We start from the raw sequence: 20,176 nt of genomic DNA on the forward strand, positions 1-20,176 counted from the left end.
CCAAATGACAACCTCAGCTCTGCTACGTCTGTAAATCATCCCATGCTGGGGTCACGTACACTGAATAGCCTGGATACATGTAAGGGTATGTGCACACGTAGTTTTAGGTGCTGCAGATTTGGAATAATCCGCAGGTAAATTCTCAGGTCAAAAGACCTGCGGTTTATCTGCGGACTAGCCTGCGGGTTTGCCCTGCGGTATATCACCTCTACAATGGAGCAGATGGCAAACCGCAGCGGAATCCGCAGAAAGAACTGACATGTCAATTCTTTCTGCGGATTTGAAACCACAGCAAATCCGCGCGGAAAATTCCATGTGCATGTGCACTGCGGTTTCCATTTTCCATTCATTATAATGGTACTGTACACCGCAGCGGATCAGCAGGGCCAAATCTGCTGCGGATCCGCAGCATAATCCGCAACGTGTGCACATAGCCTTACAGGCACAGTAGACAGATGACATAGATATGGGGGAAGGGTATGGGCCAGGATTGTAATCGTACATGATGAGAATTGCGCAGACCTGTCTGTGTCGCACGTGTGCGCAAAATAATAGAATCCATCTGCTGTTTCATAGTGTTAGCGGCACCTTTCTATCTCATATCACCACAGAGAAAACCACTTCTAGAAGTGAGAGACTGATTGTTTCCCAGCAGACCACTCACCACAGAAGGTTATCACTCAGCGGCAGCCAGGGAGCCGACATGTAAGATACAGGCGCGGGCCTACTGACAGGGCCATACACTCCTGTGATTAGTCAGGGAGTGCAAAACCCCACACGTAATACACAGGGTTTGTCATGATTGAAATGACAGATCTGCTGCACGATACATTACTACTGCAGAGACTCTCCGGGGTCCCAGAGTAAAATATGCAACAGGGGCCCCCACGTACCACGCGAGAATTATAATGTCTTCTTATGTGACAAAAAAGGATTTGGACCCCCTAAAGAGATATGTCCCATGGTGCAACTGCTACCTAGTCAGCAGCTTTACATCATATACATTGCATGGAAAAAAGTATGTGCCCCCATTACACAACAGGGGCCTTTATGACGTTCTATCTTCAATACATAGACATTAATATGAAGTCAGCCCCTCTGCCCATATGTAAGGCAGGTGACCGAAAGCATTGCGCAAAAGGGCACAAGGCGGGAGCAGCCAATGAACTATTTATTTCTTCCGATATGGCAGGAATTTACAGTGGTCAGGAAACAGTTAACAATAGGAAACTGCAGTAAATCACAGGAGGCATACAATAGATCTTAGGCTGGTTTCACATTTGCGTTTTTTAGCGCTGGAAAAAAACGCACACCTGCGCATGCGTTTTTTCCCCTATATTTAACATGGGTGCGCATACCTGCGCGCTGGTAAGCGCATGTATGCGATTTTCATGCGCTGCGTTTTTTTGGGGTGTGCTTTGGGATTTTCCAGACGCAGCATGTTGCATTTTTTGGCCCTGCAAAAAAGCGCATGCGCACATATGCGCACGTTTTGCGCTAAAAATGGCCATTATAGCCTATGGATGCGCATATGTGCGCACTGGCATGCTCATGTATGCGTTTTTTTGCATATGCGTTTTTTTTTTTAAACCATGGAATTTAGGGGTTTGGGTTAGAGTTAGGGTTAGTTAAGGGGGTTTAGGGTTAGGGTTATGGTCAGGGTCAGGGTTAGGGTTGGGGTTTGGGTCAGGGTTAGGGTTAAGTATGGTTTGGTTAAGGGTAAGGGTCAGGGTTAGGGTCAGGATTAGGGTTAAGTATGGTTTTGTTAAGGGTTAGGGTTAGGGTTAGGGTCAGGGTTAGGGTCAGGATTAGGGTTAAGTATGGTTTTGTTAAGGATTAGGGTCATGGTTAGGGTCAGGATTAGGGTTAAGTATGGTTTTGTTAAGGGTTAGGGTCAGGGTTAGGGTTACGGTCAGGGTTAGGGTTAGGGTTAGGGTCAGAGTTAGGGTCAGGATTAGGGTTAAGTATGGTTTTGTTAAGGATTAGGGTCATGGTTAGGGTCAGGAGTAGGGTTAAGTATGGTTTTGTTAAGGGTTAGGGTCAGGGTTAGGGTTAGGGTCAGGGTTAGGGTTAGGGTCAGGGTTAGGGTTAGGGTCAGGGTTAGGGTTAGGGTTAGGGTCAGGGTCAGGGTTAGGGTTTGGGTTAGGGTTAAGTATGATTTGGTTAAGGGTTAGGGTCAGGGTTAGGGTTAGGGTTAGGGTCAGGGTTAGGGTTAGGGTTAGGGTCAGGGTTAGGGTTAGTAAAGTCATGGTTTGGGTAGTGTGAGGGGCCACCTAAAAATGTTGGAAAAAAACGCAAACGCGGTAAAAACGCACTAAAAACGCATACAAACGCATAAAAACGCTGCGTTTTTTTCATGCATGCTCATAAAAATGCTTGAAAAAAACGCAGCAGTTGTATGCTTATGTATGCGTTTTTTCAATGCGTTTTTTTGCGGGAAAAACGCGCTGCAAAAAAAAGCAAGTGTGAAACTAGCCTTAGAGTACAAGTTTAATGACAGAGACAAGTCTCCCAGGGATTATACTTGTGTCCCTCTAACAAGGGTAGTATGCCAATTTATGGGGAGCTACTACATTAGCTCCTGCTGCAGCAATGGCCCTAACGGGGGTGTCGTAGCTGCTTTTGTTCTGACCAAGCGTCAGCTGTCCAGATCACCAGTGAGTCCGAATTGTGAGGTTTTTCGCCCTTTCTGTTGCAAGCGCTTGGAGACAAAGAGACTTCAACACACAAGCCGTGGTCAAACCACTTTATCTGACGTAATGAAATATAAGACATGTTTTTATACCATTTACAACAATATGTGACTCTATGGAGCTCATTTGGCCCCCACCATCACCTCAGGGTCGTACCTTGTTTACAATATACCCAGAACACGTTGTTGAGAACAAATATGATAACAAGTATAGTTTCCTTGAAGACAGAGACTACTAGTCTACATAAGAATAATTCTAGCAATAATAAGGCAAAAGGCAATTGAAGTTTTAAAGGGATATAAAAGCAAACCATTAACTCTTCTATATCAGGGGTCACCATGTTTTCCCGATAGGCCGCACATCCTTCTAACAAAGTCTATCAAGGAAATCTGAACTTCCTCTGGTCCAACTGGTCCTCACCCCGCCTGTTGTCTTTACTCAGACCGACCCCTGTACCGTACATTATGGACGGAAGTGACAGCCCGGCTGACTCGTGTCATCCTTCTGTCACCGCAGGTGTCCTCCTCCAGTTGAAGTCTCCTCACGGATATTTGGTGCTAGACCGATGCTGGGTATCTCTTAGGCCTGAGGAAAAGAGGGCTGGGCTTCTGCTCTCTATGGGCGTCATCTGGATCTTGACAGGTGTAGGGCGAAGATTAGGGCTTTGAGCAGCACAGTCTAGGCTCTAGGTCTTGATCGGAGCATGTCGGGTCCTTGGGTCTTGATCGGCATAGTCGGGTCTTTGGATCTCACTAGGCAACGACCAGGCTCTGTCTGATGGCAGCCAGCATCTAGCTGGCGGCGTACGCTTTCCGCTGAGGCATGTCACTCTGGCTTCAGCGTCGTCTCTGGTCCACATCCGCACTGCTCCTCTCTGTAATGCCAAATCCCTATGTGGATTGGTGCACAGGACCTTTATATCTGAAAACTTCATCATCCAAGGCACCTGGCATGAACTTGTTTCCCCTGCAACTCTTCCGATGCCGGGTGGTTCCGTCTAGCCAATAGATGGCAGCCTTTCCTTACTAATGCCTCATCACACAGGGGCTCTTCAGGGGTACCATTGCCACTTCTTACAGATACAATAGTGTCTTCTGTTCAGGGAAGGTTTTCTACAAAATCTTGGGGTCATCTATTGGAATATTTGTCCCCTCATCCAGAAGAGCATTTGTGAGGTTAGACACTGATGTTGGAGAAGAGGTCAGGTTCACAATCTCAGTTCTAGTTCATCGCAAAGGTGTGGGATATGGTTGAGGTCTGGGCTCTGTCTTATATACTTCCACCAAACTTCCCCAACTATGTTTTTATGGACCTTGTGCACTGGGCGCAATCATAGGAAACAGAATAGGGCCTTAACCCAAACTGTTCCCACAAAGTTAGAAGCTACAATTATCCATAATGTTTTGTGCTGAAAGATTAAAACTTCCCTTCACTGGAACTAAGGGGTTGAGGCCAATTCTTCAAAAACATCACCTTAGCATTATCCCTCCTCCACCAAGCTTTTCAGCGAGCACCATGCAATCAGGCGGGTAACATTCTCCTGGCATTCACCAGACCCAGACTCGTCCATTAGATGCCAGATTGTGATCCATCACTGTTCAGAACAGTTTCCTCCAGATTCCAGTGGTGCCAACTTTACATCACTCCATCTGATGCAGGGAATTGTGCTTGGTGATGTAAGGCTAGATGAAGGTGTTATACTCAGTGGGGGTGAGGGGATGGATGTTATACACCGTGTGGGGTGAGAGGATAGATGTTATACACTGTGGGGGTGAGCGGCTGGATGTTATATACAATGGGGTTTGAGGGGATGGATGTTATACACCGTGGGAGGGTGAGAAGATGGATGTTATACACTGTGGGGGATGAGAGGATGGATGTTATACACCGTGGGGGGTGAGAGGATGGATGTTATACACCATGGGGGTTGAGAGGATGGATGTTATACACTGTGGCGGGTGAGGGGATGGATGTTATACACTGTGGGGGAGAGCGGGTGGATGTTATACACCGTGGGGGGTGAGGGGATGGATATTATACACTGTGGGGTTGAGCGGGTGGATGTTATACACTGTGGGGGTGAGCGGGTGGATGTTATACACCGCGGGGGGTGAGGGGATGGATATTATACACTGTGGGGTTGAGCGGGTGGATGTGATACACTGGATGGGATGGAGCTGAATAAAAACCCTGATTTCAATAATTTCAAGGTGCCTCTTGTTACTGTTTCATATGGCATATTTACTCCCTTGAGGTCAGCGGGAGAAGACAACCGAAAGAACAACAGAACAGAAAAGCAGAACTTATACCAGGTGAATTTATGCCTGACTATAATGGGGCCAGTCACGTTTCCAACATGGTGGCTATCATTTTACCTAACGAAGCCTCCAAATCATACAGTATGTGAACAGAGCCCTAGATAATTTGTCCTCTCTCCTCATATATCTGTTTTAGAAATATTTCTATTCCCTATAAAACAGATGTCGGCAACTCCAAATGTGATACTACTGTACATCTCCCAGCATACCCAGAGAAACATAGGGTTGGAGTTGTAGCATTTCAACAGGAGGGGTCAGCAACCTGCAGCATTCTGTGTAGTGCTACAGGTTGCTGACCCCCGCTGTAAAATAACAATTTTGGAGTCATTTTTTTTAATGAATTCTGCATTGTGCTGTTCCTCTGTTATTCTTCATGGAAATCATCAGAATAAGTTGACAACTGCTTGTTGCTTTTTCCCTTGCTGGCAGAGCATGTCTGTCTAATACTTGCTGACAGTGTCGGAGTGCGTTAAATGCCAAGTGAAACACATTTATGCCGAGATTGAAAACAAGCTTAGTGAGCAGGGGGTTTTCATGTGTTTTGGCTGCACTTTTTGCTTATCTTTTTCTTATTATAAAAGTGACAGGTGAAAATAGCTTTAATTATAAGACAATGTCAAGATCTCTGCTAGCTGTCAGTGAATTGGAAAGCTTGAGAACTTCAGAGCTTATGATTTCTCAGATAATACCCTCCAGATCGCAACGTGAAGGTTTTATTCATTTCCTTTTTTTTGTGTAAATGATTTCTTGGCACTTTAGTCTCCACCAATAATTAAAAATACATGAGTCTATTCACTTGAAATAGCAGACTGTGTCTACGTTCATGGAATGCAGAAAGCAAAATCTCTGCAGTGGTGTCACATGAAGCGGACGTGTGCCCGGTAATGCGGAGATCCGGGTCCAGGTATTAGTGTAATGTGATCTGCACATTGGTCATCCACCATACTGACATGTCCAGGGATCATATTGCCTTTCTCTGTGATTTTTTTTTAAGCAATGATCCCCCAAGAAAAGCTCCTGTAACCCCCTAAAAGTCACTGGAAGGCTGTACATGGAGGAAAACATGATAGTAACAGACTCTGTTCTTTTCTTGCATCTCCCTCCTCCCACTATCACCCTTACACAAACACAGAACCAGGAGGTAAAACTTTTCACCCTGCTCCCAACTTACACAAAAGCTGCGATTTTTAATTTTTTCCTATAGAGCTTTGATACTGAAAGAGTATCTATCATTTTAGGTAACTTTGTCATGTATGTGATCATAATAATACATCACTTGAATCTGGCATTTTTTCCTTGTCATGCTCGCTCTGTAATTTTCAGTTGTCTCTGAGCTAGTGGATGGAGGCAAGCTGCAGTACATGTTCAGGAGCTGCAGCATCACAGAGGTCATTAGAGAGGAGTGCTGAGCAGAGGTAACGTTGTCATGAGTGTGTTTCTAACATTACATGACTTGTATCTGGCATTTTCCCCTGTTCATGCTGGCTTTCTAATTTTCAGTTGTCACTGAGCTTGTGGATGGAGACAAGCTGATATATCGTCTATACACAGAACACGCACACATGAGGGATTCCTGCTCTTCTGGCTTTACATATCACATGTTCATAAGCAGCAGCATCATAGAGAGCTTTAGAAAGCAGTAGTGAGCGGAGTAGCTGTGCATCCAGGACCAATTTGATATAGGCATTCAAAAGAAAGCTGCAGCATGACCTATCTGTGTTGTTTAGCTGTATTTAAGGAGGAAAGACTGTACATGGAGAAAAAGATGACAGTAACACATTGTTCTTTTTTGCAGCTTACTCCTTGCACCATCACCCTTATACAGACACAGAACCAGGAAGGAATACCTTTCATCCTGGTCACCAACTTCAACAAGAGTGTTATGGTTCACATAAAACTTTGACACTGAAAGAGTAACTATCATTTTGATTAACTTTGTTATGTGTGTGTTCATAACAATACATGACTTGTATCTGTAATTTACAGTTGTCTCTGAGCTAGTGGATGAAGATGAGCTGATATCATACCTGTCTTACATAGCACACACAAACATGAGGGATTCCTGCTCCACTGGCTCTCCGTAACACATATTCAGAAGCAACAGCAACATAGATGTCATTATACAGCAGTAGTGAGCAGAGTAGTTCTGCATCTAACACCACAAGATAGCATTTAATGGAAAGCTGCAGCATGTCCCGTCTGTGTGTACCTTAGCTGTATTTCAGGAGATAATGACCATCAACTTTGTGGCTTAAAATTATTCAAAATGTATAATTTATTTACTTTTTTTCCCTACAAAAGGCACCACACTTCAGCAACATCATAGAGGTCAGAATAGTACTGAGCAGTGTGGCTGTGAATACAGCATTGGGGTGAGATACGCATTTAATGGAAAGCTGCAGCATGACCTGTCTGTGTGTCCCTTAATTGGATTTCGGGAGATAATGATCATTAATTCTGGGGCTTAAAAATGATACCAAATCGTACATTTTTTAAAACTTTTTTCTAGATATGGTGTGTCTTGTAACATCAGGTATTTTATATAGATACAATTAATTAATTTACAAAATATCTGCTCCCTAGTTTGATTGATCTGTAGATACAGAATGCTCCTTGGATAATTTACAAAACCTTCTCTATTTGTAACTGGTTGTACGCTATGAAGGACATTTAGAATAATCCTTTCCGCGCACTCTCCGGGTACAGGACGCCTCGCGGTGTCCTTAAACTGGACATTACAATAAAATACTGATTTAATAACTTGGCAGTGGGTAGAAGGTGTTCTCGCCAATACTATAATACATTTCAATGTGATTTTCAGAACTGGATGCTGAGGGCATCTGGTGGAGGCACTGGTAATGCTAATATGGTATAGGACCATTGCCTAAAGCTTCTAGAACAGAAGCAAAATGTCTCACTGGGTTCCCGAAGCTGAGATTGTCGCTAATGTGCAACTATGTCATACAAGCACGGAGCGTCTAGGGCATTAATGATTAATAATATCCTAGTGTTCTGAGTAACGAAAAGAACAAGCAGACATGAATTCATCAGTTTCTGTCACAGGGTTGCCGTGACAGTGTGAGGCCAGAAGACCACAGATTCTGATTGCTCCTACTCCAGTGCTGAGAAGAAGCACTTCTCCTTCACTTTAAATGTGTTTATTCCTTCTGGCAGAACAGGGGTTAATCGGCCATGTTGGAAATTCCTGTGCTCACAGCTGAACTCGGTTAGCCACTCCTTTCCCCTTTATAATCTGGGCTCTGTTTACAAATCCTTGTCAGAGCTAGCATTTGCTGCATGGCTAACAGAGGGAGAGGAGTTCATATGAGAAAAAGAGTTGGAGGAGTTATTAGTGACTGTTGTTTGGTTTGTATGCGTGGTAATTCCCTATCCTTCTCTGTTTTGGTTTATTCACCTACCTTCACACCCCTGCGCATTCCTCTGTTATATGTAAGTGAATATTTTGTATACCTGGAGTTTTTTGTTAACCATTGTTTGTGTTACTCTGTTTGGTGGGTTGGTGTACTACTGTGCACAGTAGCGCCCCTCTGGGTGGGGGAAGAGGACAGACGGAGGGCTAACTCAGGAGAAAAGGCAAGGGGCCCAGCATCTTCACCATCTGAAGTATCCTGGGGAGTAGGGCCCCCCCTAGTGTTAGGGACTGGTCCTGGTCACGCGACAGCCGTGTCGTGACATTTTCCATCAGTTAGTGACCCTAGGATTTAAAGGGTTTGTCCCGTAAATTGAATACCACCAGTCCTCAATGTATGATCTTTGGGGTACTACATTCTAAGACTACCACCATTCACAAAAAAACAGGGTCTCAAAGTTCCCTTTGTGATTGGATCACACCCACATTTCTATTGGGAGAATGGTGCCCTTAAAGGGGAGGTTCATTACTTAAACAGCCCCTTCTCAGTTACTATATTCCCCCATGTAAAATAAAAATACCCTGTTTTCACCTCCAGTGCTGGCGCCAATCCAGCGATGCCAGCACCAGAGCTCCCAGAGCTCATGTGACTTTGTCATGTGAGCCCAGCAGCCAATTGGTGGCCGCTACTGGTCTGCTTCACTCTCACTTCCTTCAGATGAAACAGACATCTGGAAAAAGGGAGTATTTTTGATGTATATCAGCTACTTCTGAAGCAAGTGAGAGTGAAGCGGACCATTAGTTGCAGATTATTGGTTTCAGGGTTAACGTGACGTAATGGCACCGACGCAGTACAGGATGTTTTTACTTTACATGGGGGAATAGAGTATCTAAGAACAAGTTGTATAACCCCTTTAAGTTCTGCCAAGGAACGTCCCTGACCCTCTTTGTAGTGTCCTCCAAGCACCCAAATATGCCCATTTTGGATGAGGTTTACACACCACCTTCTGGCCTAGGATGTCCCAAATTTGCCAGGATTGTGTGTGAAGGTCTGGGACAGTCCTGGCAAATTCAGGACAGTTGACAAGTAGGATGGCGCAGCATAGAACACTTACCCACTGTTCCATTCACTATCTATAGGAGGGGTGGGTGCACATGTTCATTACTGCTCCATTGACACATGGGACTTTTGGGGATTTGGGGGGATTTTTGCATCTTTTGGTTTTCTACTGCTGACTAGGCCTCGGATTAGTCTTGCCCATTCGCCTGCCTCCGATCTCAGAATGTTAGGTCGCTTCTTTTTTTCAGGGACCTGCCTTCTCGCCCTTCTCAGTGCAGTCATTGCCGTGTGTGGTGCATGCGCAGCCACTACTAAATTATGGAGTTGAACCGACACCTCATTCTGCGCATGCGCAGCCCATGGCAGCGATGGCACCGGCACGAGATTTCAGCCAGAGGATGTAGATCACTGAAAAATAAAGGTCTAATCTTAATGTTTAGTACAGCGCCATTACAGCCATGTCTTTACTATAGGTTCCAAATTTGTACTGACAGGTCCTCCTCTGTCCTCTTTAAGGGTAACTGCTATTTGGCAAGCTGGGGGAGATAAGCGGCTACCAGAATATTCTGGCACTTCTTGTTTGGAGGGAAACAGTGGCATTAGTTAGGACTGTGGTGTTTTATTACTGCGGGCCATGATGTTGCATTATCTGATATCTTCAGATTTTCCAAATGTTTCATCTCTTCTTACCTCTGGGCATTCGGTCCGGAGGAGTCAGCTTGTTAGATAGCTATTTACTGCTGATTAAGATTCCTAGAGAGGAAGAAAAGTGTAGAGACCGGCAATATCAGAACCTCACATGGCTAAAGGGGTCGTCTTTGAACCGGGAGAGTGTTATCGAGTACTGCAGCTCAGCTCCTATTTACTTCTGGACTGCAGTACCTGAGAATGGCCACTGCACAGTGTATGGCGCTGTGCTATTTTAGCTCTGTACACAGTGTACTGTATATCCAGCCCCAGAGGATGCACACAGATGATCTGTGGGGGTGCTGGGTGTCAGACCCCCCCGATCCGATATTGATGACAAACCTTAAAGGGATATTACCATTTCCGAATATATAGTAGGTGTAATAATATTACCTAATATCTCCACTCTGAAATGTAGTATATTACTTCTGATTAGCCATGCCACATACCCCATGTGAAGGGAATTGCAGTAGCTTCAATATCCATGGTTACGATCACTCATATAGTGACAGTTAGTTGTTAGTGGTCGTAACCATGGATGCCTAAGCTACTGCAATGCCCTGTACGTGAGGTAAGCGACATAGCAAATCAGAAGAACTGTACTACATTTCTAATAGGAGATATTTCCTAATATTATTAGGATAGGATCTTGGAGATTGGAATACCCCTTTAATCTCTGGCCTCCACAGTCAATTTTCGATTTGATGCTTACATTTACCCCCCCCCCCCTTCTTCCCCTTTCTTTCCTCCATGAGCCATACCTATTTTATGTTTCCTATCGATATACCCATATGAGGACTTGATTTTTGCGGGACGAGTTGCAGTTTTGGATGACACCACTCACTTTCTCACTTTACCATAAAAGACGTCTTGTGCACACAGCCTTACAGTTCTCTCTGATGAGCACTAAGTCCCTTATGTTATTTACATAACTATTACTGTTCACTTACTTACTACAGGGTTATTTTTCCATTTTGGTTTTGTCTTGGATTCTATATTGCACGTATTCAGACTTATGCTCTGGCTCATTTCTTGGTTTTGCTGTAGTTTCTTGCACTCTGTACAAACCACAGACATTTCACCACCTATGTAGCTTGCCATTGGCAGGTATCTGAACAGTCGGGCCCGTGTCCGGCTCTGCCCCATCTATATTGAGTTCGGCTGACAGAATGTCTGGTTTTAATAGTATAAATAGGAAAGGACTGTCCCGATTGGGGTCACCTTGTCGCGGTGGGATGGTTTTATGCTTTTTTGATCAAAATAGTGTTAAGTCCCCTATGTTATGTACATGCACTATTACTAGTTACGTACTGTAGGGTATATGCTCCTTTTGCTGTTTTTCAAGGGTTTTGATCACTATGTCGGTGTTTCTGTCAGAATCCCCAAAAAACTATTTCAACAAGTACCCCCTCCAGAGCCCCGATGGAGCCTATGGTTTGAATGAAAGCGGCATAGTCGTTGTGGACACTGTCCGGCCCCCGTCCTGGCAGTGTTCATGAAGGGTTTCCAGGGCTTAGATTTTTATGGTTGATCCTTAGGATAGGTCATTAATATGAGAATGGCAAGGGTCTTGCTCCCGGCGACCCCACCGGTCAGCAGGTCACAGTTGCCAAGGCAGCTGGATGCACACAGTGTGGAGCCAGAACGGCACAGCTCCATACACCGTGTAGTGGCCGTTCTCAGGTACTGCAGCTCCATACACATTCACTTTAATGGGAGCTGATCTGCAGTACCTGAGAATGGCCACTAGGGGTGCAAGGAGTCAAACCTACACCAGTCTCCCATTGAAGTGAATGTGATCTAGGCTGCAGCAGCCGGGAATGGCCACTACCCTATTACATTATCATATCAATAGGATAATCCGCAAATGCTCAATTGTTGGGGTCTGACTGATATGGCCCCTAATGATCGACAGACCAGAGCACCAAGTCACTACTTCTGCCGTCAGCAGGGTCTCGGGTTGCTCTGAGGGGTCGCCTGGATGGACATTATGGTCAATGATAGACAACCTAAAACAGCTTCCTTACTGCTAATGTTTAGTGGAGGTGATAAAAGTTAGATCTCTGCCAACCAATGTGATAGTTAAGACAACCCCTTTAAGCAACCTATACATTTTTTTAAAATGGGGTGTATCCACTAATGGAGAAATATTTTTTTTCCCACTAATGGAGAAATATATTTTTTTTTTTTGCCTAAATGCATGTATTTGGGGCTAAAAATAATTTTTTGCATTTGGATTCCATTAATAATTTTGCACCGTTTGCCTCCTGTAGCCTCGACGTTGTTTTTTTTTCTATTGCTGGCTGCAGGATGAGTTAACTGAGATACCATCAGTGAGCTCGTTCAGGCAGTCTTATTGGAGAGTTTATAGTTCTTTTTATCGGTCTCTGATTTATGACCCCAGACCACGTCGGAGTTAAATTTTCCGGGGGGGGGGGGAATCCCAATAGAAATCAAACGGTGCAAAATTTTTAATGAAACCCGATTGAAAAAATGAATTATAGCCCCAAATATTTGCATTTAGGTGAGGAAAAAAGTAGACATCATGGTTGTATAATTTACCTGATGAAAGCTTTTACTCTATTCTATTGTTTTTACCTTGTATATTTAGAATAAAAAACTTTTTTATAAACCAATATAGCACAGGATATAATTTTCGGGAGCGCCGGCACCAGACTGGTTTTCTGCATCTTTTGAATTCCAGCATTGTAAGATATTATACGGCGGGCTACCAGGCACCAAATTACAGAACTGGTGTGTAATAAAGGAATATTCTGCAAGCAGCAGAGTTTCCATGGGGGCATTTACTTTCCGGTAAGTCACCGCTGTGCAGTGCCTCCACCCCAGTATTAAATCCCTCCGTCCCAGTGACGCGTGCTCGGCTGGTAAATGATGCCAGGACAGTGCAGGATGGTGCGCGTCGCCCCTTTTTCTGCATTGCAGTCCTGCAGCGTGATGGGAACGCCCTGGATTTAACTCCTGGTTCCCTGGAATCATCCGGCAGGAATATGATCTCTGGGATATAGAGAAGACTGTGTATTAGGAGGTCGTGATATCATACCCAGCCAGAAAGATCAAACCGAGAAGGAAGACGTGACCATGAAGGTCATAAAGTGCAGACGTCAGCAGAATCCTTCTACCTGGGGGAAGCAAAGGGATTAAAAAAAAAAGGAATAAAGAAAATGAATGATCCTATCAAGACAGATATAAAAATAAATCTAGAATTAGTTTGAATTATTTGGTTTAGCTAGACATTGCGTGATCCTACCGATTTACAAGCTTTTGATTTTTTATTTCACGAGAACTGGATTAGGGTCATGGGCTTACTGCCCTCAAAATTTGCCAACCTTAAGAGAATGGCACGGGATATCTGCTGCTAGCAAAATACCAAAATTATAATATTTTTTAATTCAGGAGCATAGAGTTGGATTTGCAAAGCTTGCACCAAGTCCACCGATGCAGGCGAGTCCTCTGTCTCAAAAAGTGATACTAGTGCTATAATTGCCATATTCATTTTTGGGGTCTAATTAGGGTCTCTGCCCCTGAAAGCAGCTATCATACAAGCCTTTCACATAGGGACAATATAATGAGTTGTAAAAGATGCCAGAGACTGCGTGTGTGTGGTGTCGTTGGGTCGCCCTTCCAGGGCTGTGGGGTACTCGGTACCGGGCTGGTGTCAGCGGGATGTGTCACAGCGGCGGTGACCCGGTCCGTGGCCCTGGGCGCCCAAGTAATGGGGGAATTTTGTATTGTAGTTAGTTTGAATGAATAGTTCGTGATGCCACCTGTGGTGTTCGGCAAGTGAGGTGTTAAGCCGACGCTGCTTGCAGATCATCTGGGGCTGGTGGTGTGTGGCAGCCAAGATGGTGAAGCTCCCCACAGGTACAGCTGTAGCCCCAGGGCAGTGTAGGTGTAATGGATGAGGAGAAGCACAGGCAGTGTAGGAGCTGGTACCCAGATGTAGTGGTGCTGAGGATGTAGGCGCGATAATGAATGGAGGACACCGGGGCTTGTAGTTCCAAAGCTTTACTCACAGTCCGTAGTGCACACAGGTACCCGCCTCCGGGCCGTGTCCTCTGGGTCAGAGACTCAGTCAACCTCCAGGCAAGATGGTGGGCTCCCCTCCAACACTCTGCCAACATGTGCCTTTCTGAACGTCTCCTCTATTGTGCCTTTAAGTTTGAAGATCTCCTAGCACTAAGTTACGCTGGAGTTCCTCCTTACAGATGTTCCTGTGTTCTCTACTCATATGGCAGACAGCTGTAGCCTGCTTCAGGGACTCCCTTCTCCTGAGTCCCGGCTCTCTATCCAAATGCTGTTGTGCCCCAAGTCTTAGATGGGAGTAGTGCATTTACAGCCAACTACTCCACCGGTGTCTGCTGCAGAACCATAAGTGTCCATACAACCTCGGGGACCGGGCCCCGGCCTTGCGCTTAGAACCTATAAGCAGGGTGCTTTCTTCCAACCCACGTCCTCTTTGTTCTATTCTCCTTCATTCCATTCTATTCTCTCTCTCATGGATGCTTAGGTTACAGATCAGTGTCCTTCTTCTTTCCTTCCTTTCCCATGCCAGCTGGCTCAGGTCACTGAGGCAGCTGCAGCATTCCTTCCTCCAACCCTTCTTCCAGGGATTCCCACTCCTCTCCTAGTGGCTTCCTTCTCCTATTTCCCCAGGGGACTGCTCTCGCAGACTGCCCCCTGCAGACTGACCTCTAATTCTAAACCTTCCCAATCTTTTATGTATTCTAACTCCACCCACCTCCCAGCACGTCCAGTGTTCCAAGCAGGGAACCACCAAAGGTGCTCTGCTACTCTCTAAACACTGAGCCGCAATGTGGTTGTGCAGAACTACCCTGGTGTGTGGGGTGTGAGTGTTGGAGCGTGGAAAGGAGCTCCCAACTTACCTGGATGGTGGGGCACCACACCTTAGGAGAAGGTGCAGTACCTCTGTGGCGACTGAGCCTCAGGGGTGCCACATCATATTTAGTATAGTACTAGCTGAAGAGCCCGGCGTTGCCTGGGCATAGTAACCAACTCTGGTTAGTTATAACAAATTATAATGATTATATTGCACATAAAAACATTTCACATCATATATTCAACACTACAGATTTGCAATACAAATTAACTAAACGATTACCCAAGTATTGATAGTATTTTATTTTCAACTCATTCAAGAGCCTTTTGATAAACAACAATTTTGGTTTTTCCTTTCAGTGCAAAGATGAACAGATTTTTGGCAGTTCCAACTCTTGAACAGACAACGTAAAGTTGACCATGAGAAAAGCATGGAGATTGCAAATCGATCCCTACTACTTTCAAGGACTGTCCCTGAGCATTGTTAATGGACATTGCAAAGAGCAGTTGAACTGGAAACTGGAGGTGTTTAAAATCAAAAAACAAATCAGATGGAATGAGTGGAATTCTTGGAATGAAAATGTCCTCTCCTTTGGCACATCCTGTTTCTGTGCTGTGTATCTAACCCTATCCTGTGTGATAATGTCTGCTGAGCTGTGTACCTAATCCTCTCCTATGTGATATGGGTCGCCCTCCCAGGGCTGTGGGGTACTCGGTATCGGGCCCGATGAGCTTCAATGGGAGATGTCACGGCAGCTGGGACCCGGCCCGTGGCCCTGGGCGCCCATTGTAAAAGGGGGGTAATGTTCAGTGTGCTTATGATGATTAGAATGAATGAGTCGTGACGCCACCTGTGGTGTTCGGCAATGAAGATGTTAAGCCGACGCTGCAGACAGATCCTCTGGGACAGATGGTGTGGTGCAGCAGTGATGTTGTAGCCCTCCACAGGCAGGACTGTAGTCCCAGAGCAGAGTAGGTGAAGTGACACTTAGATGATGTAGTGTCGGGCGCAGTGGATGTAGCAGTGCTGGGCAGGTTGACGCAGGAATAAGTGGAGGACACCGGGACATGTAGTTCCAAAGCGTTACTCACAGTCTGTTTTGGCATAAGAGCCCGCATCCGTGCCATGTCCTCCGGGTCAGGAGCTCAGCCAACTTCCAGGCAAGATGAAGTACTCCTTTCCAACAATCCGCCAACATATGTGCCTTTTCTGAATGTCTCCCTCTTAGCGCCTTTAGTGAAGTACTCACAGTACTGAGTTACACTGGAGTTCCTCCTGTCAGATGTTCCTATGAACTCTACTTGTACGGCAGACATCTGTAGACTGCTTCGGGGACTCCTTACTACCTAGTCCCGGCTCACACACATTGCTGTTGTGCCCAGAAGTCTGGTGTGGGAATAAAGCGGTGACAAGTTCTATTCCTTCGATGTCTGCTGCAGGACCATTAGTATCCATACAACCTCGGGGACCGGACCCCAGCCTTGCGCTTAGAACTTGGGAAGGGTTCTCCTCTAACCCTGATCCTTGGTTCTCTTCTTCTCCTCACGTTCTGTATTAATCCTTTCCTTCTTATGGAGAGTCAGGCTTTCTATTAATGTTCCTTTCCTGTGCCAGCGGTCCCAGGTCACTGAGGTTGGCTGCAGCACTTCCTTCATCCATCCCACTCAGGGGATCTCCTTTCACAGACTGACCTCGTCAGACTCCTGTGACTAACTAACTACTTCCTATCCTCTTCCCGCTCTTTTAGTGCAAACTAAACTCCACCCGCCTCCCAGCACGCTTCGTGTTCCAAGTAGGGAGCCACCAAAGGGTGCTTTGCTACAATACTGTGTTGTGTGGGATGCAGGTGTTGGAGTTTGGTCAGGTGTCTCCACTTTACGTGAATGGTGGGGTACCACACCTCAGGAGGAGGTGCAGTACCTCTGTGGCGACTGAACCCTCAAGGGCGCCACAGATACTTTCTGCTGAGCTGTGTATCTAATCCTATTGTGTGTTACTGACTGCTCAGCTGTGTATCTAATCCTATCCTGTGTGATACTGACTGCAGAGCAGTGTATCTAATCCTATCCTGTTTGATACTGACTGCTGAGCCATGTATCTAATCCTATCCTGTGTGATACTGACTGCTGAGCAGTGTATCTAATCCTATCCTGTGTGATACCGTCTGCTGAGCCGTGTATCTAACCCTATCCTGTGTGATACTGACTGCTCAGCTGTGTATCTAATCCTATCCTGTGTGATACTGACTGCTGAGCAGTGCATCTAATCCTATCCTGTGTGATACTGACTGCTGAGCAGTGTATCTAATCCTATCCTGTGTGATACCGTCTGCTGAGCCGTGTATCTAACCCTATCCTGTGTGATACTGACTGCTGAGCCATGTATCTAATCCTATCCTGTGTGATACTGACTCCTGAGCCGTGTACCTAATCCTATCCTGTGTGATACTGACTGCTGAGCCGTGTACCTAATCCTATCCTGTGTGATACTGTCTGCTGAGCCATGTATCTATTCCTATCCTGTGTGATACTGACTGCTGAGCCGTGTATCTAATCCTATTCTGTGTGAAACTGTGTGCTGAGCCGTGTATCTAATCCTATCCTGTGTGATACTGACTGCTGAGCCGTGTATCTAATCCTATCCTGTGTGATACTGACTGCTGAGCCGTGTATCTAATCCTATTCTGTGTGATACTGTCTGCTGAGCCATGTATCTATTCCTATCCTGTGTGATACTGACTGCTGAGCCGTGTATCTAATCCTATTCTGTGTGATACTGTGTGCTGAGCCGTGTATCTAATCCTATCCTGTGCGATACTGACTTCTGAGCCGTGTATCTAATCCTATCCTGTGTGATACTGACTGCTGAGCCGTGTATCTAATCCTATTCTGTGTGATACTGTCTGCTGAGCCATGTATCTATTCCTATCCTGTGTGATACTGACTGCTGAGCCGTGTATCTAATCCTATTCTGTGTGATACTGTGTGCTGAGCTGTGTATCTAATCCTCTCCTGTGTGATACTGACTGCTGAGCCGTGTATCTAATCCTATCCTGTGTGATACTGACTGCTGAGCCGTGTATCTAATCCTATCCTGTGTGATACTGACTGCTGAGCTGGGTATCTAATCCTATCCTGTGTGATACTGACTCCTGAGCCGTGTATCTAATCCTATTCTGTGTGATACTGCGTGCTGAGCTGTGTATCTAATCCTGTCCTGTGTGATACTGTCTGCTGAGCCGTGTATCTAATCCTATCCTGTGTGATACTGACTGCTGAGCTGTGTATCTATTCCTCTCCTGTGTGATACTGACTGCTGAGCTATGTATCTAATCCTATCCTGTGTGATACTGACTGCTGAGCTGTGTATTTAATCCTATCCTGTGTGATACTGACTGCTGAGCCGTGTATCTAATCCTATCCTGTGTGATACTGGCTCCCCCTGCAGTCTGTGTCAGAGGGTGGTCTGTGTTGGCACGGTAATAAATTGTGTTATTTCCAGCTTTACAGAAGGACGATAACACCATAGAAATGATAAGAATAATAGGCCTCAGTTACCACAACTGTCTACAAAGAAAACTGTTGCTGATAGCAGCCAATCACAGCTCAGCTTTCAGCTTTTAAACAGCTCTGGGACAGCGTGGCAAGTTTTGAGTGGCGACTTTTGTGTTTCGACTTTTATGTGGCGAGGTTGGTGTATGTGTGGTGAAATGTGTGCTGAGGGTGGTATATGTGGTGAAGCACGTGGTAGTGTGTGGCGCATTTTGTGTGTGTGTTCATATCCCCGTGTGTGGTGAGTATCCCATGTCAGGGCCCCACCTTAGCAACTGTACGGTATATACTCTTTGGCGCCATCGCTCTCATTCCTTAAGTCCCCCTTGTTCACATCTGGCCGCTGTCAATTTGCCTCCAACACTTTTCCTTTTCCTTTTTCCCCATTATGTAGATAGGGGCAAAATTGTTTGGTGAATTGGAATGCGTGGGGTTAAAATTTCGCCTCACAACATAGCCTATGACGCTCTCGGGGTCCAGACGTGTGACTGTGCAAAATTTTGTGGCTCTAGCTACGACGGTGCGGATGCCAATCCCGGACATACACACATACATACATACACACACACACACATTGAGCTTTATATATTGGGTGGATACACTGACCTTCACTGGACAGAGTGGTGAACCCAATCAGGGATGGCAAAAGTAGTGCAGACGGACACAAGCAACAGTTCAAGTGAATTTTACTCACTAGAAGACTAGAAGGCAATGAGCGTGATGATTACCATGTCTTTTTAACAGATAAGAGGCATGAGCAGAGGTGGAGAATTTGGTTTACAACAATGAACTAAGATTATGACATCCTGCTGGCAAACACTTCAGCAGCACTTCCTTTAAACCAGGGGTGGGGAACGTCTGGCCCGCGGGCCGTATACGACCCTCAATATAAATTGATCAGGCCCTCAGCCGCTCCAGAGCCGCGATCGGGTACCTTGTTGCAGGAGCCAGAGGAGCAGAGGAGGACTCTTGCTCTGCTTCCTAGCCCCGCCCGCTGGATACCGCGCACTGATGCGTGCACGCACTGACGGGGACTGAGCACACCCCGCTGGACCCCAGCGGCCCCCGCACACTGATACTAATGAAGAGGACGAGTAACCGCGCGCCAGAATGTGAGCTGCGCTGGACTGGTCTGCGGCCTGCCTCCCCGGCCTGCCTTCTTCATCACCCCAGCCTGCCATCTTCATCACCCCGTTCACCGGTGCGGTGGTGACCATGTGCTGCTGTGTGTGCGGGGCCTGGGGGCCATCCAGGAGTCCAGTGTTCAACTCCAGGTCAGTATGTGCTTCCTAATGGGGACCTGTGCTGCTTAATGGGGACCTGTGCTGCCTATTGGGGAGATGTGCTGGCTAATGGGGACCTGTGAGCCTATTGGGGAGATGTGCTGCCTAATGGGGACATGTGCTGCCTATTGGGGACCTATGCTGCCTATTGGGGACCTGTGCTGCCTATTGGGGACCTCAGAGATTTAGTTTTCGTCGCCTCAGCTGCATGATTTATGGCTGCTGGACAGCCTGAATACATGTGAGGAATGCCTGTTTGTTAAGGAATCCCCACATGTATTCAGGCTGACCAGCAGCTGCAAATCATTCAAATGCGTCGACAGAAACTAAATCTCCGAGCATGCCAAAATACTCAG

At 45.9% G+C, this 20,176-nt stretch overlaps 1 protein-coding gene across 3 annotated transcripts in view; it reads left to right on the forward strand.

Annotated features, from left to right (window-relative positions):
* Positions 1-20,176, forward strand: part of LOC141060795 (uncharacterized) — a 219,324-nt gene that overhangs the window by 148,370 nt on the left and 50,778 nt on the right. Inside the window, exon 1 of one of the 3 annotated variants that reach the window (XR_012222763.1) lies at positions 15,226-19,811. The exons of the other annotated variants lie outside the window; for them this stretch is intronic. The gene's annotated coding sequence lies outside the window, so the exon portion shown is untranslated. Of the gene's footprint in view, positions 1-15,225; positions 19,812-20,176 lie in introns of those variants that run through there. 3 annotated transcript variants of the gene reach the window in all.

Source organism: Dendrobates tinctorius, unplaced genomic scaffold (genome assembly GCF_039654945.1).
Source record: "Dendrobates tinctorius isolate UK_male_01 unplaced genomic scaffold, ASM3965494v1 ptg000245l, whole genome shotgun sequence".
Taxonomy (NCBI): domain Eukaryota; kingdom Metazoa; phylum Chordata; class Amphibia; order Anura; family Dendrobatidae; genus Dendrobates; species Dendrobates tinctorius.